The sequence below is a fragment of the Neophocaena asiaeorientalis genome, unplaced genomic scaffold (assembly GCF_003031525.2).
Source record: "Neophocaena asiaeorientalis asiaeorientalis breed wild unplaced genomic scaffold, Neophocaena_asiaeorientalis_V1.1 scaffold7, whole genome shotgun sequence".
Lineage (NCBI taxonomy): Eukaryota > Metazoa > Chordata > Mammalia > Artiodactyla > Phocoenidae > Neophocaena > Neophocaena asiaeorientalis.
This window is the reverse complement of record NW_020185337.1, coordinates 19,399,545-19,412,048: the sequence shown is the minus strand read 5'-3', so window position 1 is coordinate 19,412,048 and position 12,504 is coordinate 19,399,545. Positions and strand designations below refer to the sequence as shown.

The 12,504-nt window shown below is 39.7% G+C and overlaps 1 long non-coding RNA gene across 1 annotated transcript; it reads left to right on the top strand.

Moving 5' to 3' along the window:
• Positions 1–265: 265 nt before the first annotated feature.
• Positions 266–9,783, top strand: LOC112393794 (uncharacterized). Its single transcript, XR_003002021.1, has 5 exons — positions 266–379; positions 2,141–2,432; positions 5,234–5,338; positions 8,928–9,215; positions 9,639–9,783. It is a non-coding gene; the product is annotated as an uncharacterized LOC112393794 (long non-coding RNA).
• The last annotated feature ends 2,721 nt before the right edge of the window (positions 9,784–12,504 follow it).

Below are 12,504 nucleotides of genomic sequence, written 5' to 3'. Positions count from 1 at the left end.
CCAAGGAAAGCTAAGGATTGTTGGAAAACACTACAAGCTAGGAAGAGGCAAGGGAGGATTTTCTCCTGTCAGAGAGAATCAAGGTCCTGGGACACCTTGATTTCAGATTTTTAGCTTCCAGAACAGTGAGACAGTAAACTTCTGTTGTTTTAAGCCACCTAGCTTTTGGTACTTTGTTAGAGCAGCCCTAGGAGACAAATACAGGTATCATATAGATTTATCTACTTTCTAACTAGACACTGAGGAGGCTGCAATTAATCATTCCCTCATTTTTTTTCTTAAGGGTCATGAACTATGGATTTGAAGAAATAAATCCTTAATTTCTAGGTGTAAATGAACTAATGCAATTATTTTTGATCAGTGAGTGGAAAACAAGCTGGTGAGTGACTGAACAGTGTCACAGCAATGTGACTGGGCCTAGATTTATTTCCATTTTCTACTGATATACTTTCCAAGGGATACCTTTATTAATGTTTTTTTTAAAAACTACCACTGCTATCTTCTAAAATGATCTACTTTTATATTCTGGGAGACAAATGTACCTGTTAAATAAACTGTCCTTAGCTCCTTAAGTACCCATCACACTGATAGATTGATTTAGCAGGGAATTAATAGATCAGGTAGTTGAACTGCTTTACTTCTCACAGGAGGAAACTGAAGTCAAGAGAGGTTAAGTAACTCGGACTTGTGATGCACAGTCTAGAGGCTGTACTTATTATAACCTTTTTTTCTGCATCACATCACTAAGGACTTAAACGTAAGTTAAATCACATTTAAAAGATCAGATTCTTCTGGATCTTTCTTATATCCTCTTCATAGCTTGTAGTATTAGTGGCCTACCAAGGGGAAGTGATAACTGTTTATTGGGGAGAATGCTTGTTTGCCAGTTATCTTGAATCTGTAAACAAACTTGCTATTAATAGTTGAGTAGAATGTGGGTATATATGTGCGTATATATGACTTCCCTGTCCTTGTGATAGTCATAACACGTCGAAGCCAGTGCATGTGAAGTCTACACTGTTTTCTAAAGGCAGAAGCCTTCCTTAGGGTGGTTAAGTCAGTAGGAATATTTCTAAATGGGGCATCCAGTAAAGACTGGTCCTGAGTTTCGGAAGCATGTAGACATTTTTAGTACGACCTCATATCCCATCATAGCTGACTTTGGAGGCCCTGGGTGAGGAGGTCATGAGAAAGATCAAGAAACCAAAATAAAAGAGAATCTAAGAAAAACTACCAAGATCAAAAAAAAGAGAAAGGGCATGACAGCTTTAATAAATGACTTCGTCTAGAGCTATCAGTCAATTCATAGCTCGAAGACTCAACCTGGTAATTAACAGTTTAATATCTACTAATCTACAGTTACTTAGGGACCTCTCATCTTCAAATATTTGCTTCAAATATTATTAAACTTACTTTCTGCCAGAAATCATGCTAATTACCTTACAGATGTTGTCCTTCTTAATGCCACAAAACTGTAAGAAACTACAAATATTATCCTCATTTTTACAAGAATGAAAATGAAGCTTAGAGAGTTTAAACAACTTGCTTTATGTTGCATTCTTAGCAAATGATTGGGCCAAGATTTAGACTTAGATCTAACTCCAATGACACTCGCATTCATGATCTAATCAGAAGGTTGATAGAATCCCTGACTGGGCATCTTTCCGTCTCCCTGCTGTTAGGTAACATATGGGCCCTCCTGCTGGTTAAGCACTTGGGTCATTCTCTTCATCTGAGGTCAGTTTTCAATATAATCCTTTCTTCTTTCAGGCCTTAGGGATTTGGTTTGCTTACTTTTCTTTTTTCCAGCTGTCACTGATTCTCCCTCCTGTGATTCATCTCCTACTAGAATTCTGGAACAGAATACAGATTCCCTTTTTTCCCCCCTCTTTCTGTTATTTCTGATTAAAAAAAAAAAAAGCTTCAAATTTTTAAGGAGAATCTCACTAGCAACTTCAAGTTGCAATATAATGATATCACAATTGCTTCTGTGCTTCACTAGCAAAAGGTTACTTTTGTTACTGATATTAAATTTACTGTTCATAATTATTTTTGCGTATGTTCTTAGACACTTATAAGGCAATAAGTAGAATTTTAGTTTGACTCAATTACAATTTCATAACCCTTGCTCTTTCTGCAGGCGTACAACTGTCCTGATTTATCTTGCCATAGCTTATACTTGAGAGATACTAAAGACATTATTGAAGATTGTATTATCAAGATTTACATCTTAAGAAATAACTAAAGACAAGAGACCTGAATATGAGGAATTTCAGAAAACGCCCTCCTATTAGCCAACTTTGCCTTTACTGAGACTAGTATTTATGGAGCACTTAAAGTTCTAAATGCTTCTTATATAAAAAGCCATGATGACGATTATCTACACTTTACTGATGGAGAAACTGAGGCACAGAATCTGTCCAAGAATACTAGTAAGTGATGGGCCTAAGATTCAAACCCAGCTCTGTATAAACAAATGCATTCAGCAGATTTTCAAAAATGTGGTATATGAACACAAATCTTGAATATTGTGTAAAGAACAAATTTCATTTTCTGTATTTTTTACCCTGCAATTCCTCTGGATCTTAATTTGCTTTCACACTTGCAGTATCACTCGATGCTTTGGAAAAATGGATCTCGTTTTACTTAAAAAAATTCTACAGTTAAATAATAGATGAAATGCTTTGTTAGTGTGACTTTTTTTTTTTTGCGGTACGCAGGCCTCTCACCTCTGTGGCCTCTCCCATTGCGGAGCACAGGCTCCAGACGCGCAGGCCCAGTGGCCATGGCTCACGGGCTCAGCCGCTCCGCGGCATGTGGGATCTTCCCGGACCGGGGCACGAACCCGAGTCCCCTGCATCGGCAGGCAGACTCTCAACCACTGTGCCACCAGGGAAGCCCTAGTGTGACTTTTTTAATTTAGTCATTGTGAGGCTAGCTGGTTAGCTAATTCTTTTGAGAGCCTTGGTTTAAATTAGTATCTCCGAATGTAAACTCTTTTTTAAAATGTACACGTGCCATTTGTCTTCTGGGTTCTTTGATAAATGCAAGTGCATAACACATATGTGATAAAACTTCAGATATACCATCCATTTTACAGTCCTCTCTTATAAACTTTACCAGCTGAAATGTTCTTACTACCGTTGAGTGTTTTTTGGAGGTATTCAATCCAGGAATACTGACTAAATTAATAAGTTTTATAGATTTGTTTTTAACTATTGTCTCTTTTTGAGGAAAAGGGCAAAAATGCCCCTCTTCCTAACCCCAAAACAAAACTGGCATTGACCTCAGAACTCAATATTTATGTTTAATAGACAGCTGTGTATAAATGTGTTTAGTAAACTATGCATAGTTCTTTTAACAGAATGGCTCTAGAATCTCAGGAAAACGTTTTTTAAGGAGAGATTAAAATGAAGATTATTAGCCAACAGTAGTAGTTCATTTTACAGCAAAAATATATTATACTGCATAAAATGGCTCTCTATTCAGAGTCATAAACTTGCTTGAAAAACTACTATGAGCTTATGCAATAGGTAACTTTGGTCTAACAGGCTTATCTTTTATCCCATTTTGTTAGATTAAAAAAATTTTTTAATACTTTAAAAATAGAACATATAATTAGTGAATGGGAAACATTTGAAGGTTATTAATAACAGCCAAAAATCAATGATGTTATTCAACTCCAAGACCATTTTGGGGGGAAAAGATTATCTTATCAATATCTGTTCTTGGATGAGATATTTTCCCTCTGTATCTATAGTCAGTTCAAGTTCAGAAAACTGACCTTCAGAGGGAGGAAACTGAGAGAGCTTTGTTTGTGGCATTTTTAAAAGACTCAAAGTCATAATATAGATTATCCTTGTGGAAATGTCTACATATTATCAAACATCTAGAGCTGTGCTGACCACATTTCAAGTTCCTAATTGCAGAGAGAAATTTCTGCCACCACTGCAGAAAGTTCTACTGGATAACACTGTTGCAGAGGGCCAGAAATGGTAGTAAATATCTTAATTGTTAGCTTATCAGTATACATCCAGATATTTTGTAACATATAAAAGGAACTATGAGTTATTTTTCCCAAGAAATTTAGAGATGACAAAAAGAACTTACAAATTCATTTATCAAAATTTTAATAAAAATTCATTAATATGCTAGGCACTAGGTTAGGCAAAAGTGAATGAAGGGTGATTTTTTTTTTAACCCTGAGTGATTACAGTCTTGTGGATAAGCTGGACAAGTATCCAATCACTACATAATGTGAGTTTTGCTCTAATGAGATTATACACTAAACAAAGAAGATATTAGCTCTGTCTGGGGGAATTGAGGAAGACCTCAAATAGGAGATGATAGTTGAGCTATTATATTAAAAAGCTATTTTTAAAGGATGTGAAATAGGAATATGAAATAAAAGGCTTAATCTTTCTTGATGTCTGTGTAGGTAAATTTGGGACTAGCCCTGAACCTGAGGCAGGACACTCCACCAACATTTTGTAGCCTGCACTTGGGAATCTATATCCACTGAATACTAATCTAGAGCCACATACCAGGTGTTAGGGATGTGACTCGGCCTAATGTACAGGTGTTTTTGGGAAATCCCAGGCTAACAGCTAGAGCTGCTATAACCCACAGTGTGATAGACATGAAGGGATTAAACAGTAAAGCCTGAACACTCCCAGGCTCCTGCTGCCAGGCCATGGTGGATGGAATAACGTGGGGAATGTCGCAGGGCTGCAGAGCGGGTGGCTCCATTCTCAGTGGGACTCTTCTAGGTTTGTACGTGTCCCTCCCACCATCACAGCTTGGGGGGATGCAGATAACGCCCCAGGGAATGTGCACTGGGAGAATAAACGAGTGGGGGCTCAGGCTGAGGGCAATCTCTGATGGCCTTCCCGCATGAACGCAGTAGGGCAGGTGGGAATCCTGGAGGTGGGTAAGGGGTCCAGGTAGTATCAGAACTTTACGATGCTGGTTAAACACAATCACCAGTTCCTTCAGCGAGAAAGCCTGGAAGTTATTTAGCCACTGTAGTATGTTGTCTATAAACTGGTGTATGTCTTCGTATCAGTCAGGGTCCAATCAGAGAAGCAGAACCATTGGGAACTATATCTGTAACAATCAGAGATTTGCTATAGGGATTGGATTTTATGCAGTTGTGGGAGCTGGGAGCTCAGGAGGAGGGACTGAACCTTGTGTCAGTTCTGTGTCTGATGTTGAGGGAATGGGTGTCTTGCAGAAGCTGGGAGCCTCCGTCATGTCGCTAAACACTCTCCAGGCCCAGGAGCTGGAAGTAAGGAAGAGGGTCCTGGGAAAGATGGAGCAGCTACTTTCCACCAACGAGGTAAGAAAGTAGATAAATGACAACGTGTGTGAGCTACAAAAATGGCTGCGGCTTCACCTCCATCCTCCAAATCTCACGCAATAATCTCTCCTGGGCCTAACCAGAGATACACAGGAAACAGAGCTCTAGGAAATGCAGTTCAGCCCGGCCAAGCTGACACATGGCAAAGTCAGCATCTCCTTAGGGGATGGTGTTTCGGTCACAGGCAACAATCTTTGGTTAACTTCATAGAGCCATGTGTTAAAACAGCCAAAGACTGCTTTAGGTATTTATAGAGAGAAATACTTAAATGGAGTAGATTCTGACTATTCTACTTGAGTCTGGTGCTCCAAGTGGGCAAAACCAGATAAGTATCACTTCTTAGATGATTTTAACTTGGTGAGCAAAGGCCTATGGAATGTTGACCTTCACAGCCACATAGACTTGGCTACTTTCCTCTTGAGGGCTAAAATTATATGTAGATTTCTTCATAAGTATGCAAAATTAACTAAGTGGGAGAAAATGCCTAGATAAAATTGTTAGGTATTTATTGACAGGTACCCACGACGTTGGGAGACTTCCCTGTGCACGAATATTGGTATGAACCACATAAATATATCTCACTAAACTCAAACTAAATGTATCCCCTACTCAGCCTCTGCTTAGCTGGATCTCAAAATGCCTAGGCACTCTAAAAGCAATGAACCTGAGGGGAAGTAGGAACTGAAAGAGACAGTGGTCTTAACTGATCGTGCTTTAAATTTCTCACTTTGTAAACTTTATAAAACTATCTAAACATGTAAAATCATTACCAAGTCTCTTGGGAACCATGAAAGTGAAGTACAGTCGTCCTTCTGTGTCTGAGAGGGATGGGTTCCAGGACCCCTAGAAGATGCCAAAATCCAGGGATGTTCAAGTCCTTTATGCAAAATGGTGTAGTATTTACAATATAACCTGCACACATCCTCCTGTATACTTTAAATCATCTCTAGATGACTTATAATACCTAATGAAATAGAAATGCTATGTACATAGCTGTAAATAGGATGCAAATGCTATGTAAATAGCTGCTGGAGTATGGCAAGTTCAAGTTGTGTTTCTTGGAACTTTCTGAAAAATTTTTTCCTGAATATTTTCCATCTGCTGTTAGTTAAATTGATAGACGCGGCCCCTGTGGATATGGAGGAGAGCAGCCGTACACAGAAGCTTAAGCTTCTTTAGGTCTGTGGTCAATCTGCCTCTGGCTCATGCTTTATTATGATTAACTGTGAAGTCCCTGAGATCATCACCCACACCGCTTAGCACAGTCCTTAGCACATGTTTGTCTCTTATTAAAAGTTTGTGGAAGGCAAAATAAAATAAAGGGGAGAGAGAAAGAAAGAGGAAGAGAGAAGGGGGAGAGGGGGAGAAGAGCAAGGGAGCAGGGAAAAGGGAAGAAGGGAAGAAAAAAGGAAGGAAGATAGCAAAGAAAAAGAAAGGGAGGAGAGGAGGAAGGAAAGAGAGAGGGAGGCAAAGGGGAAATGTACAAGTTCATTGAACCAATTAAAGACAAGTCCTGGACCAGATTCCAGGTAATCTAGTCAGTTCCTTGAGAAATCAAATAAAACTAAGCATATATTTTGTAGACCTATACTTTAATCCATGATTATAAAAGTAGTAGAAATATCCTGTATCATATAAATGTTCATTATGGCATGATGTAGAAAAATAATAGTTATGAGAGAAAAATAGTGTTTTATTCTTTAAAAATACCTTATACAAAGATTTCTACAGATTTGTAGGGTCTTAATGAAGATTTATTTTTAGAAGTTTTGATGTCTAATATTTCCTTGTTTAGTGATCAAATATAAACTATATGAAGGGTCAGGAATGATTATTTTGGAGTCTCTGAATCCCAAGGGGCCTGTGGCTTGAACTCAAGTGGTCTGTCAACTTAGACAGGAAAAAATAACAATGTTTTCCAATAATTTCTAGCTGTAGTTTAGCATGTCCTTCAAGTATGAATGTAGGCAGCAAACAGTAACATTAGACTGTGACACAAATTTTCAAATCAAATGTTGTCAATATCTCAAATATGTTTACTCTATTTGCTAATTTGAGATCATATTAGTTATTATACTTTTTTCCAATAATTTCCAATTTTTTCCAATAATTTCTAGCTGTAGTTTAGCATGTCCTTCAAGTATGAATGTAGGCAGCAAACAGTAACATTAGACTGTGACACAAATTTTCAAATCAAATGTTGTCAATATCTCAAATATGTTTACTCTATTTGCTAATTTGAGATCATATTAGTTATTATACTTTTTTCCAATAATTTCCAATTTTTTCCAATAATTTCTAGCTGTAGTTTAGCATGTCCTTCAAGTATGAATGTAGGCAGCAAACAGTAACATTAGACTGTGACACAAATTTTCAAATCAAATGTTGTCAATATCTCAAATATGTTTACTCTATTTGCTAATTTGAGATCATATTAGTTATTATACTTTTTTCCAATAATTTCCAATTTTTTCCAATAATTTCTAGCTGTAGTTTAGCATGTCCTTCAAGTATGAATGTAGGCAGCAAACAGTAACATTAGACTGTGACACAAATTTTCAAATCAAATGTTGTCAATATCTCAAATATGTTTACTCTATTTGCTAATTTGAGATCATAGTAGTTATTAGACTGGCCACTAGATGTTGTTCCTTAATGTGTTAATGAAGGAGCATACGTTAGTCTATTTCACATCTGTCATTTTAAATCTTTGGGTAACTATATTTCAATATAGTTTCTAATTCTAGTATTTTATTCCATACACTTAAAAACATTATTACAAAAGGGGTACATAGGTTGCCAAAGAGTCCCATGTGCACAAAAAGGATTAAGAAACCCTGCCTTTTGCAAGGACAAAATGTCTCCTTCATTGCAGTATTTTTTTCTGGTTAGTATTCTAGAGCTAAGATTGGAAAATAATGGTGATTACAGGCGTAGTACACAAGGTGGCAGCACATCACAGTTTAATTTCCCCAAATCAAATCCCCTCGTACTCGGAGGTATCTGGATGCTTCAATGTAAACAAGGAGATTATTAGGATGTAATACATTTTCAAAAAAATAGCCTTTGATACTTTCAGCCTTCTAATGTATATTGGTGTGCTCTTTTTGTGTGTGTGATATACTGCATACATTAAAAAAAAGTTTCTCAGTCTGAGAAACAATAAGAAATGAAGTTAAATTATTTTCAGGATTTTCTCTAAATGTTTCCTAAAAACAAAACAAAACAAAAAAAACCCACCAAAATTCAAAGAACCAAAAAAGACACTACCCTTATGAAGAGAGACTTTTTTCTTAGTATAGGCACCATGGTTTACATTTACACTAATATGTTCTATGTGCCCAACGGGTAATTGGTGAATTACATAAAACTTTTTCCACCGGCATACACCATTTATAATCACACAGCCTCTCTGGTTTAAACTGACGAGTTTTTTTAAGTGAAAACAAAAGGAGCAGGGAGGTAGAGGTGGTAAAATGCTCTTGGGTGGAATAGGTTGAAAGTTGGCTGTGATGCTTCATTTCTCCCACGATACCTGCAGTGTTTCCTTTTGCTTTCCCTTTTTCAGGACTGGGGATGGGGCTCACGTTGGCACCTCAAGGAATAACGTGCCTGGAAGAGCCTTCTGGAAGGATGTGAGTCATGAGAACGAGACCTGGAAAACTGAGTTGCCCCGGCCGGATAAAGCCCAGGAAAATGAGGACCCAGCCAGTCTGCTCCCAGACAGACAAGAGAGGCCAGTTGAGGCCAGGAGAATCACACACACCTGATTCTAGCTGTATGCGCCATAAGCGCTTATTCTTTTTAGCCACTGAGTTTTAGGGTAGTGTTTTAGGCAGCATTGTTTGTAGAACAGGTAAGTGTTACAAACTATTCTTTATTACTAACTAAACATGAGCACATGCCCAACCCAGGTGATATGTTTTAACAAAATGTAGAAACTATGAAATACCTAGCATTCTATTGCATCAGCTATTTTGGCCTGTGTGATGTTTACTGAGAGCTTCTAGCCATTTAGTAAATCTAGTTTTGACTTTAGGTACAGGAACTGGGGGTAAAAGAAGAAACTGAGTATCGGCATGGGGAGGAACCGTTATATATGAATGTTTGTGTCCCCCGCAAAATTCATATGTTGAAACCCTACCCCCCAGTGGGTCTGTATTTGGAGATAAGGGCTCTAAGGAACCAATTAAGGTTAAATAAAATCATAAGGGTGGTGCTTTCATAGAACTGTCTTCGTAAGAAGGAATATCAGAGATCAATCTCTTTCTCTCTCAAGCCCTGTGTGCAAAGAAGAGTCATGTGAGAACACACAAGGCCAGCTGCTTACAAAACGTGCCTCGGAATGAAACCTACCTTGCTGGCACCACGATCTTAGACTTCCCAGCCTCCCAAACCGTGAGAAATAAATGTCGTTTAAGCCACCCAGTCTGTGGTATTTTATTATGGCAGCTGCGTTGACTAATAGAAAGTGGGAAGGCAAAATAGAGGGAAAGTAATGATAACTAATAATTATGGTTTCCCAGCATTCTGACGACTTAACAAATATAATTTTATTTAGTCTCCCACCACAGCCCACTGGGATGGATACTATTACTAGCATCCTCATTTTATTCACAGATCAGAAAACTAAGACAAAGAAAGGCTAAGTAACATGACCAAGTTCTCATGGTTAGTAAGTGGCCGAGTTGGAATTGGAATCAAGATGTCTGTCTCTAGAAGCTGTGCTCTTAATTGGCACTTTATACTGGCAAATGAAGGTGGGGAAAGAAAGAGGAAAGAAAAAGTGGTTTATAGGATGAGCCCAGGGCCGGTGATCAGAATCTGTTGTCGTCTCCCAGGCCAGCTTTCCCTGACTCAGAGTTTACTCCTGAGGGATACATCTCCAAGCTGGGTGTCCCTGGAGGCCCAGCGCACTGTGAGATCTTGTCTGTGGAGATCTGCACAGGACTTTGAAATATGTTCTCCATTCTCTCCTTCCATTGCTTTCAAAGACTGAATTGCTAAATTTTTTCAGGACCCCTGGGCCCCAACCCCCAAAACCTGTCTTTGGGTAGAAAGAGGATCACATCAGCCTTGCTAGACTTGATGATATATGCTGTGTAGTCTGGTACGTGATGACACGCTGCCACATACAGCATGCTGTTCTGATGAAGATATGAATAGGCATGTTTACTATCATAAAACAAAATTCTATGTACACTTGGAGGCATGAACAAGAAGGTATTTAAAAGTATTTATCTAGCATTGCTCCACACTGAATACATATAGGATGAAGTTACAAATTGATCACATTAATTCTACTTGAAAGGTAGAAGATTAACTTGTTGATGATTAGGTCTCCTCGGACGCACAGGCTCAGCGGCCATGGCTCATGGACGCAGCCGCTCCCCGGCATGTGGGATCTTCCCGGAGCGGGGCACGAACCCGCGTCCCCTGCATCAGCAAACGGACTCTCAACCACTGCGCCACCAGGGAAGCCCGATTTTTTAAATAAATTTATTTATTTTGGGCTGCGTTGGGTCTTCGCTGCTGTGCACGGACTTCCTCTAGTTGCAGCGAGTAGGGGCTTACTCTTCGTTGCGGTGCGCGGGCTTCTCATTGCGGTGGCTTCTCTTGTTGAGAAGCACAGGCTCTAGGCACATGGGCTCAGTAGTTGTGGCGCACGGGCTTAGTTGCTCCGCGGCATGTGGGATCTTCCCAGACCAGGGCTCGAACCCACGTCTCCTGCATTGGCAGGCAGATTCTTAACCACTGCACCACCAGGGAAGCCCTCAGTCTCCCCTACTTAACTGGCTACATAGGACAGCTGAAATATGAAAAAAAAAAAAAGTTTTCCCAGGCTTCCTCTTGGCCAGAGAAGGAGTTGCTCCTGTCTTCATAGCAGGAAGGTATTGTAAAATTCTGCAGCATTCTGACAGACCAGCTGGAGAAGCCAGGCTCACTGAGAAAATTAGTCCCCATCCTCCAAGTTCCCCTCAGTCCCAGAGCATATAGAAGGGAAGCAAGACAATTTCCATGCTCATTGAGATGCGTGAGGGGGGGTCTGAGAATTGAGAGCCACTGTGCCTGCCCGAGGGTTTCTATTTTAGACAGAGTGGATGCTGTTGTGAGGCTCCAGGGTGACTTGATAACATGGCAAAGTTTCAGGGGATCGGCAGTCAAGGGCAAGAGCAAGGTGGAGGCAATGAAGAAGGTGGGGAGACCATGACCTGACCGTGAAAGAGAACAGATTCCTCTAGTTACGTCAGCCTCAGGTGCCTCAGCAGCCGGTGCAGTGAGAACAGAGAACGTCCCAACACGAGGCTGGTCGAGCTGCAGCTTAAAGAAGATCAGTAAAGACAAGAGGCCAATGCACAGATCAGCTGGGCGCCCTCATCCCCGTTTTAAGACATTACGTAAAATTCTTCCCGGATCCAGCCTCTCGTCTGGGGAGAATGAGGGAAAGGGAAGAGAAGAACAAATAAGGGGGGCCGCCGTCCAGAAATGAAGTTTGGAGTTTGAATAGACCAACTGAATTCCCAAGAGACCAGGAGTTATGCCGGATGTGATTACATTGTTGTAATTAGCTACTGTCAAGACGTCTCACGCCCTGCCTCCCATCCCCACGTCCAACCAAGTGACATAAGGAATGTGTGAGCAAAGTGAGCTCAGTTATAAACTAGAGATTTCTACCTTCATGAGTGGCGACTATAAAAATAAAGCTGCTACACGTCTAAAACACAAGCTACTTTCTTTCCAAGAATCCAGTCTGCTACACATTAGCCGTACCTGCATATGTGGCAACGTTTGTCTGTTGCTACAAATTCGCTCTGATATCCGCATTACGCGATATCAACGGCTCACAGGGAAAGGAGTGTGAAAATAGTTGTTTGCACATCTAAATCGACATATTGAAAAGGTACTCATACACTTACATTGTAGACATGAAAAGTGTTTTTCTAAAACGCAGTGGGAAGATAGTAAATATTTAATACATTTGTACTAGTTATCTATTGCTGCATAACAAAGCACTTAAAACTAAGTGGGTTAAAACAACATTTATTATCTCATGGTTTCTGTGGGTGCAGAGTTCAGTGAGGTCACAGTTGGCATGGCTGGTCTCTGCTCTGCAATGTCTGGGGCCTCAGATCAAAGACTTTTGA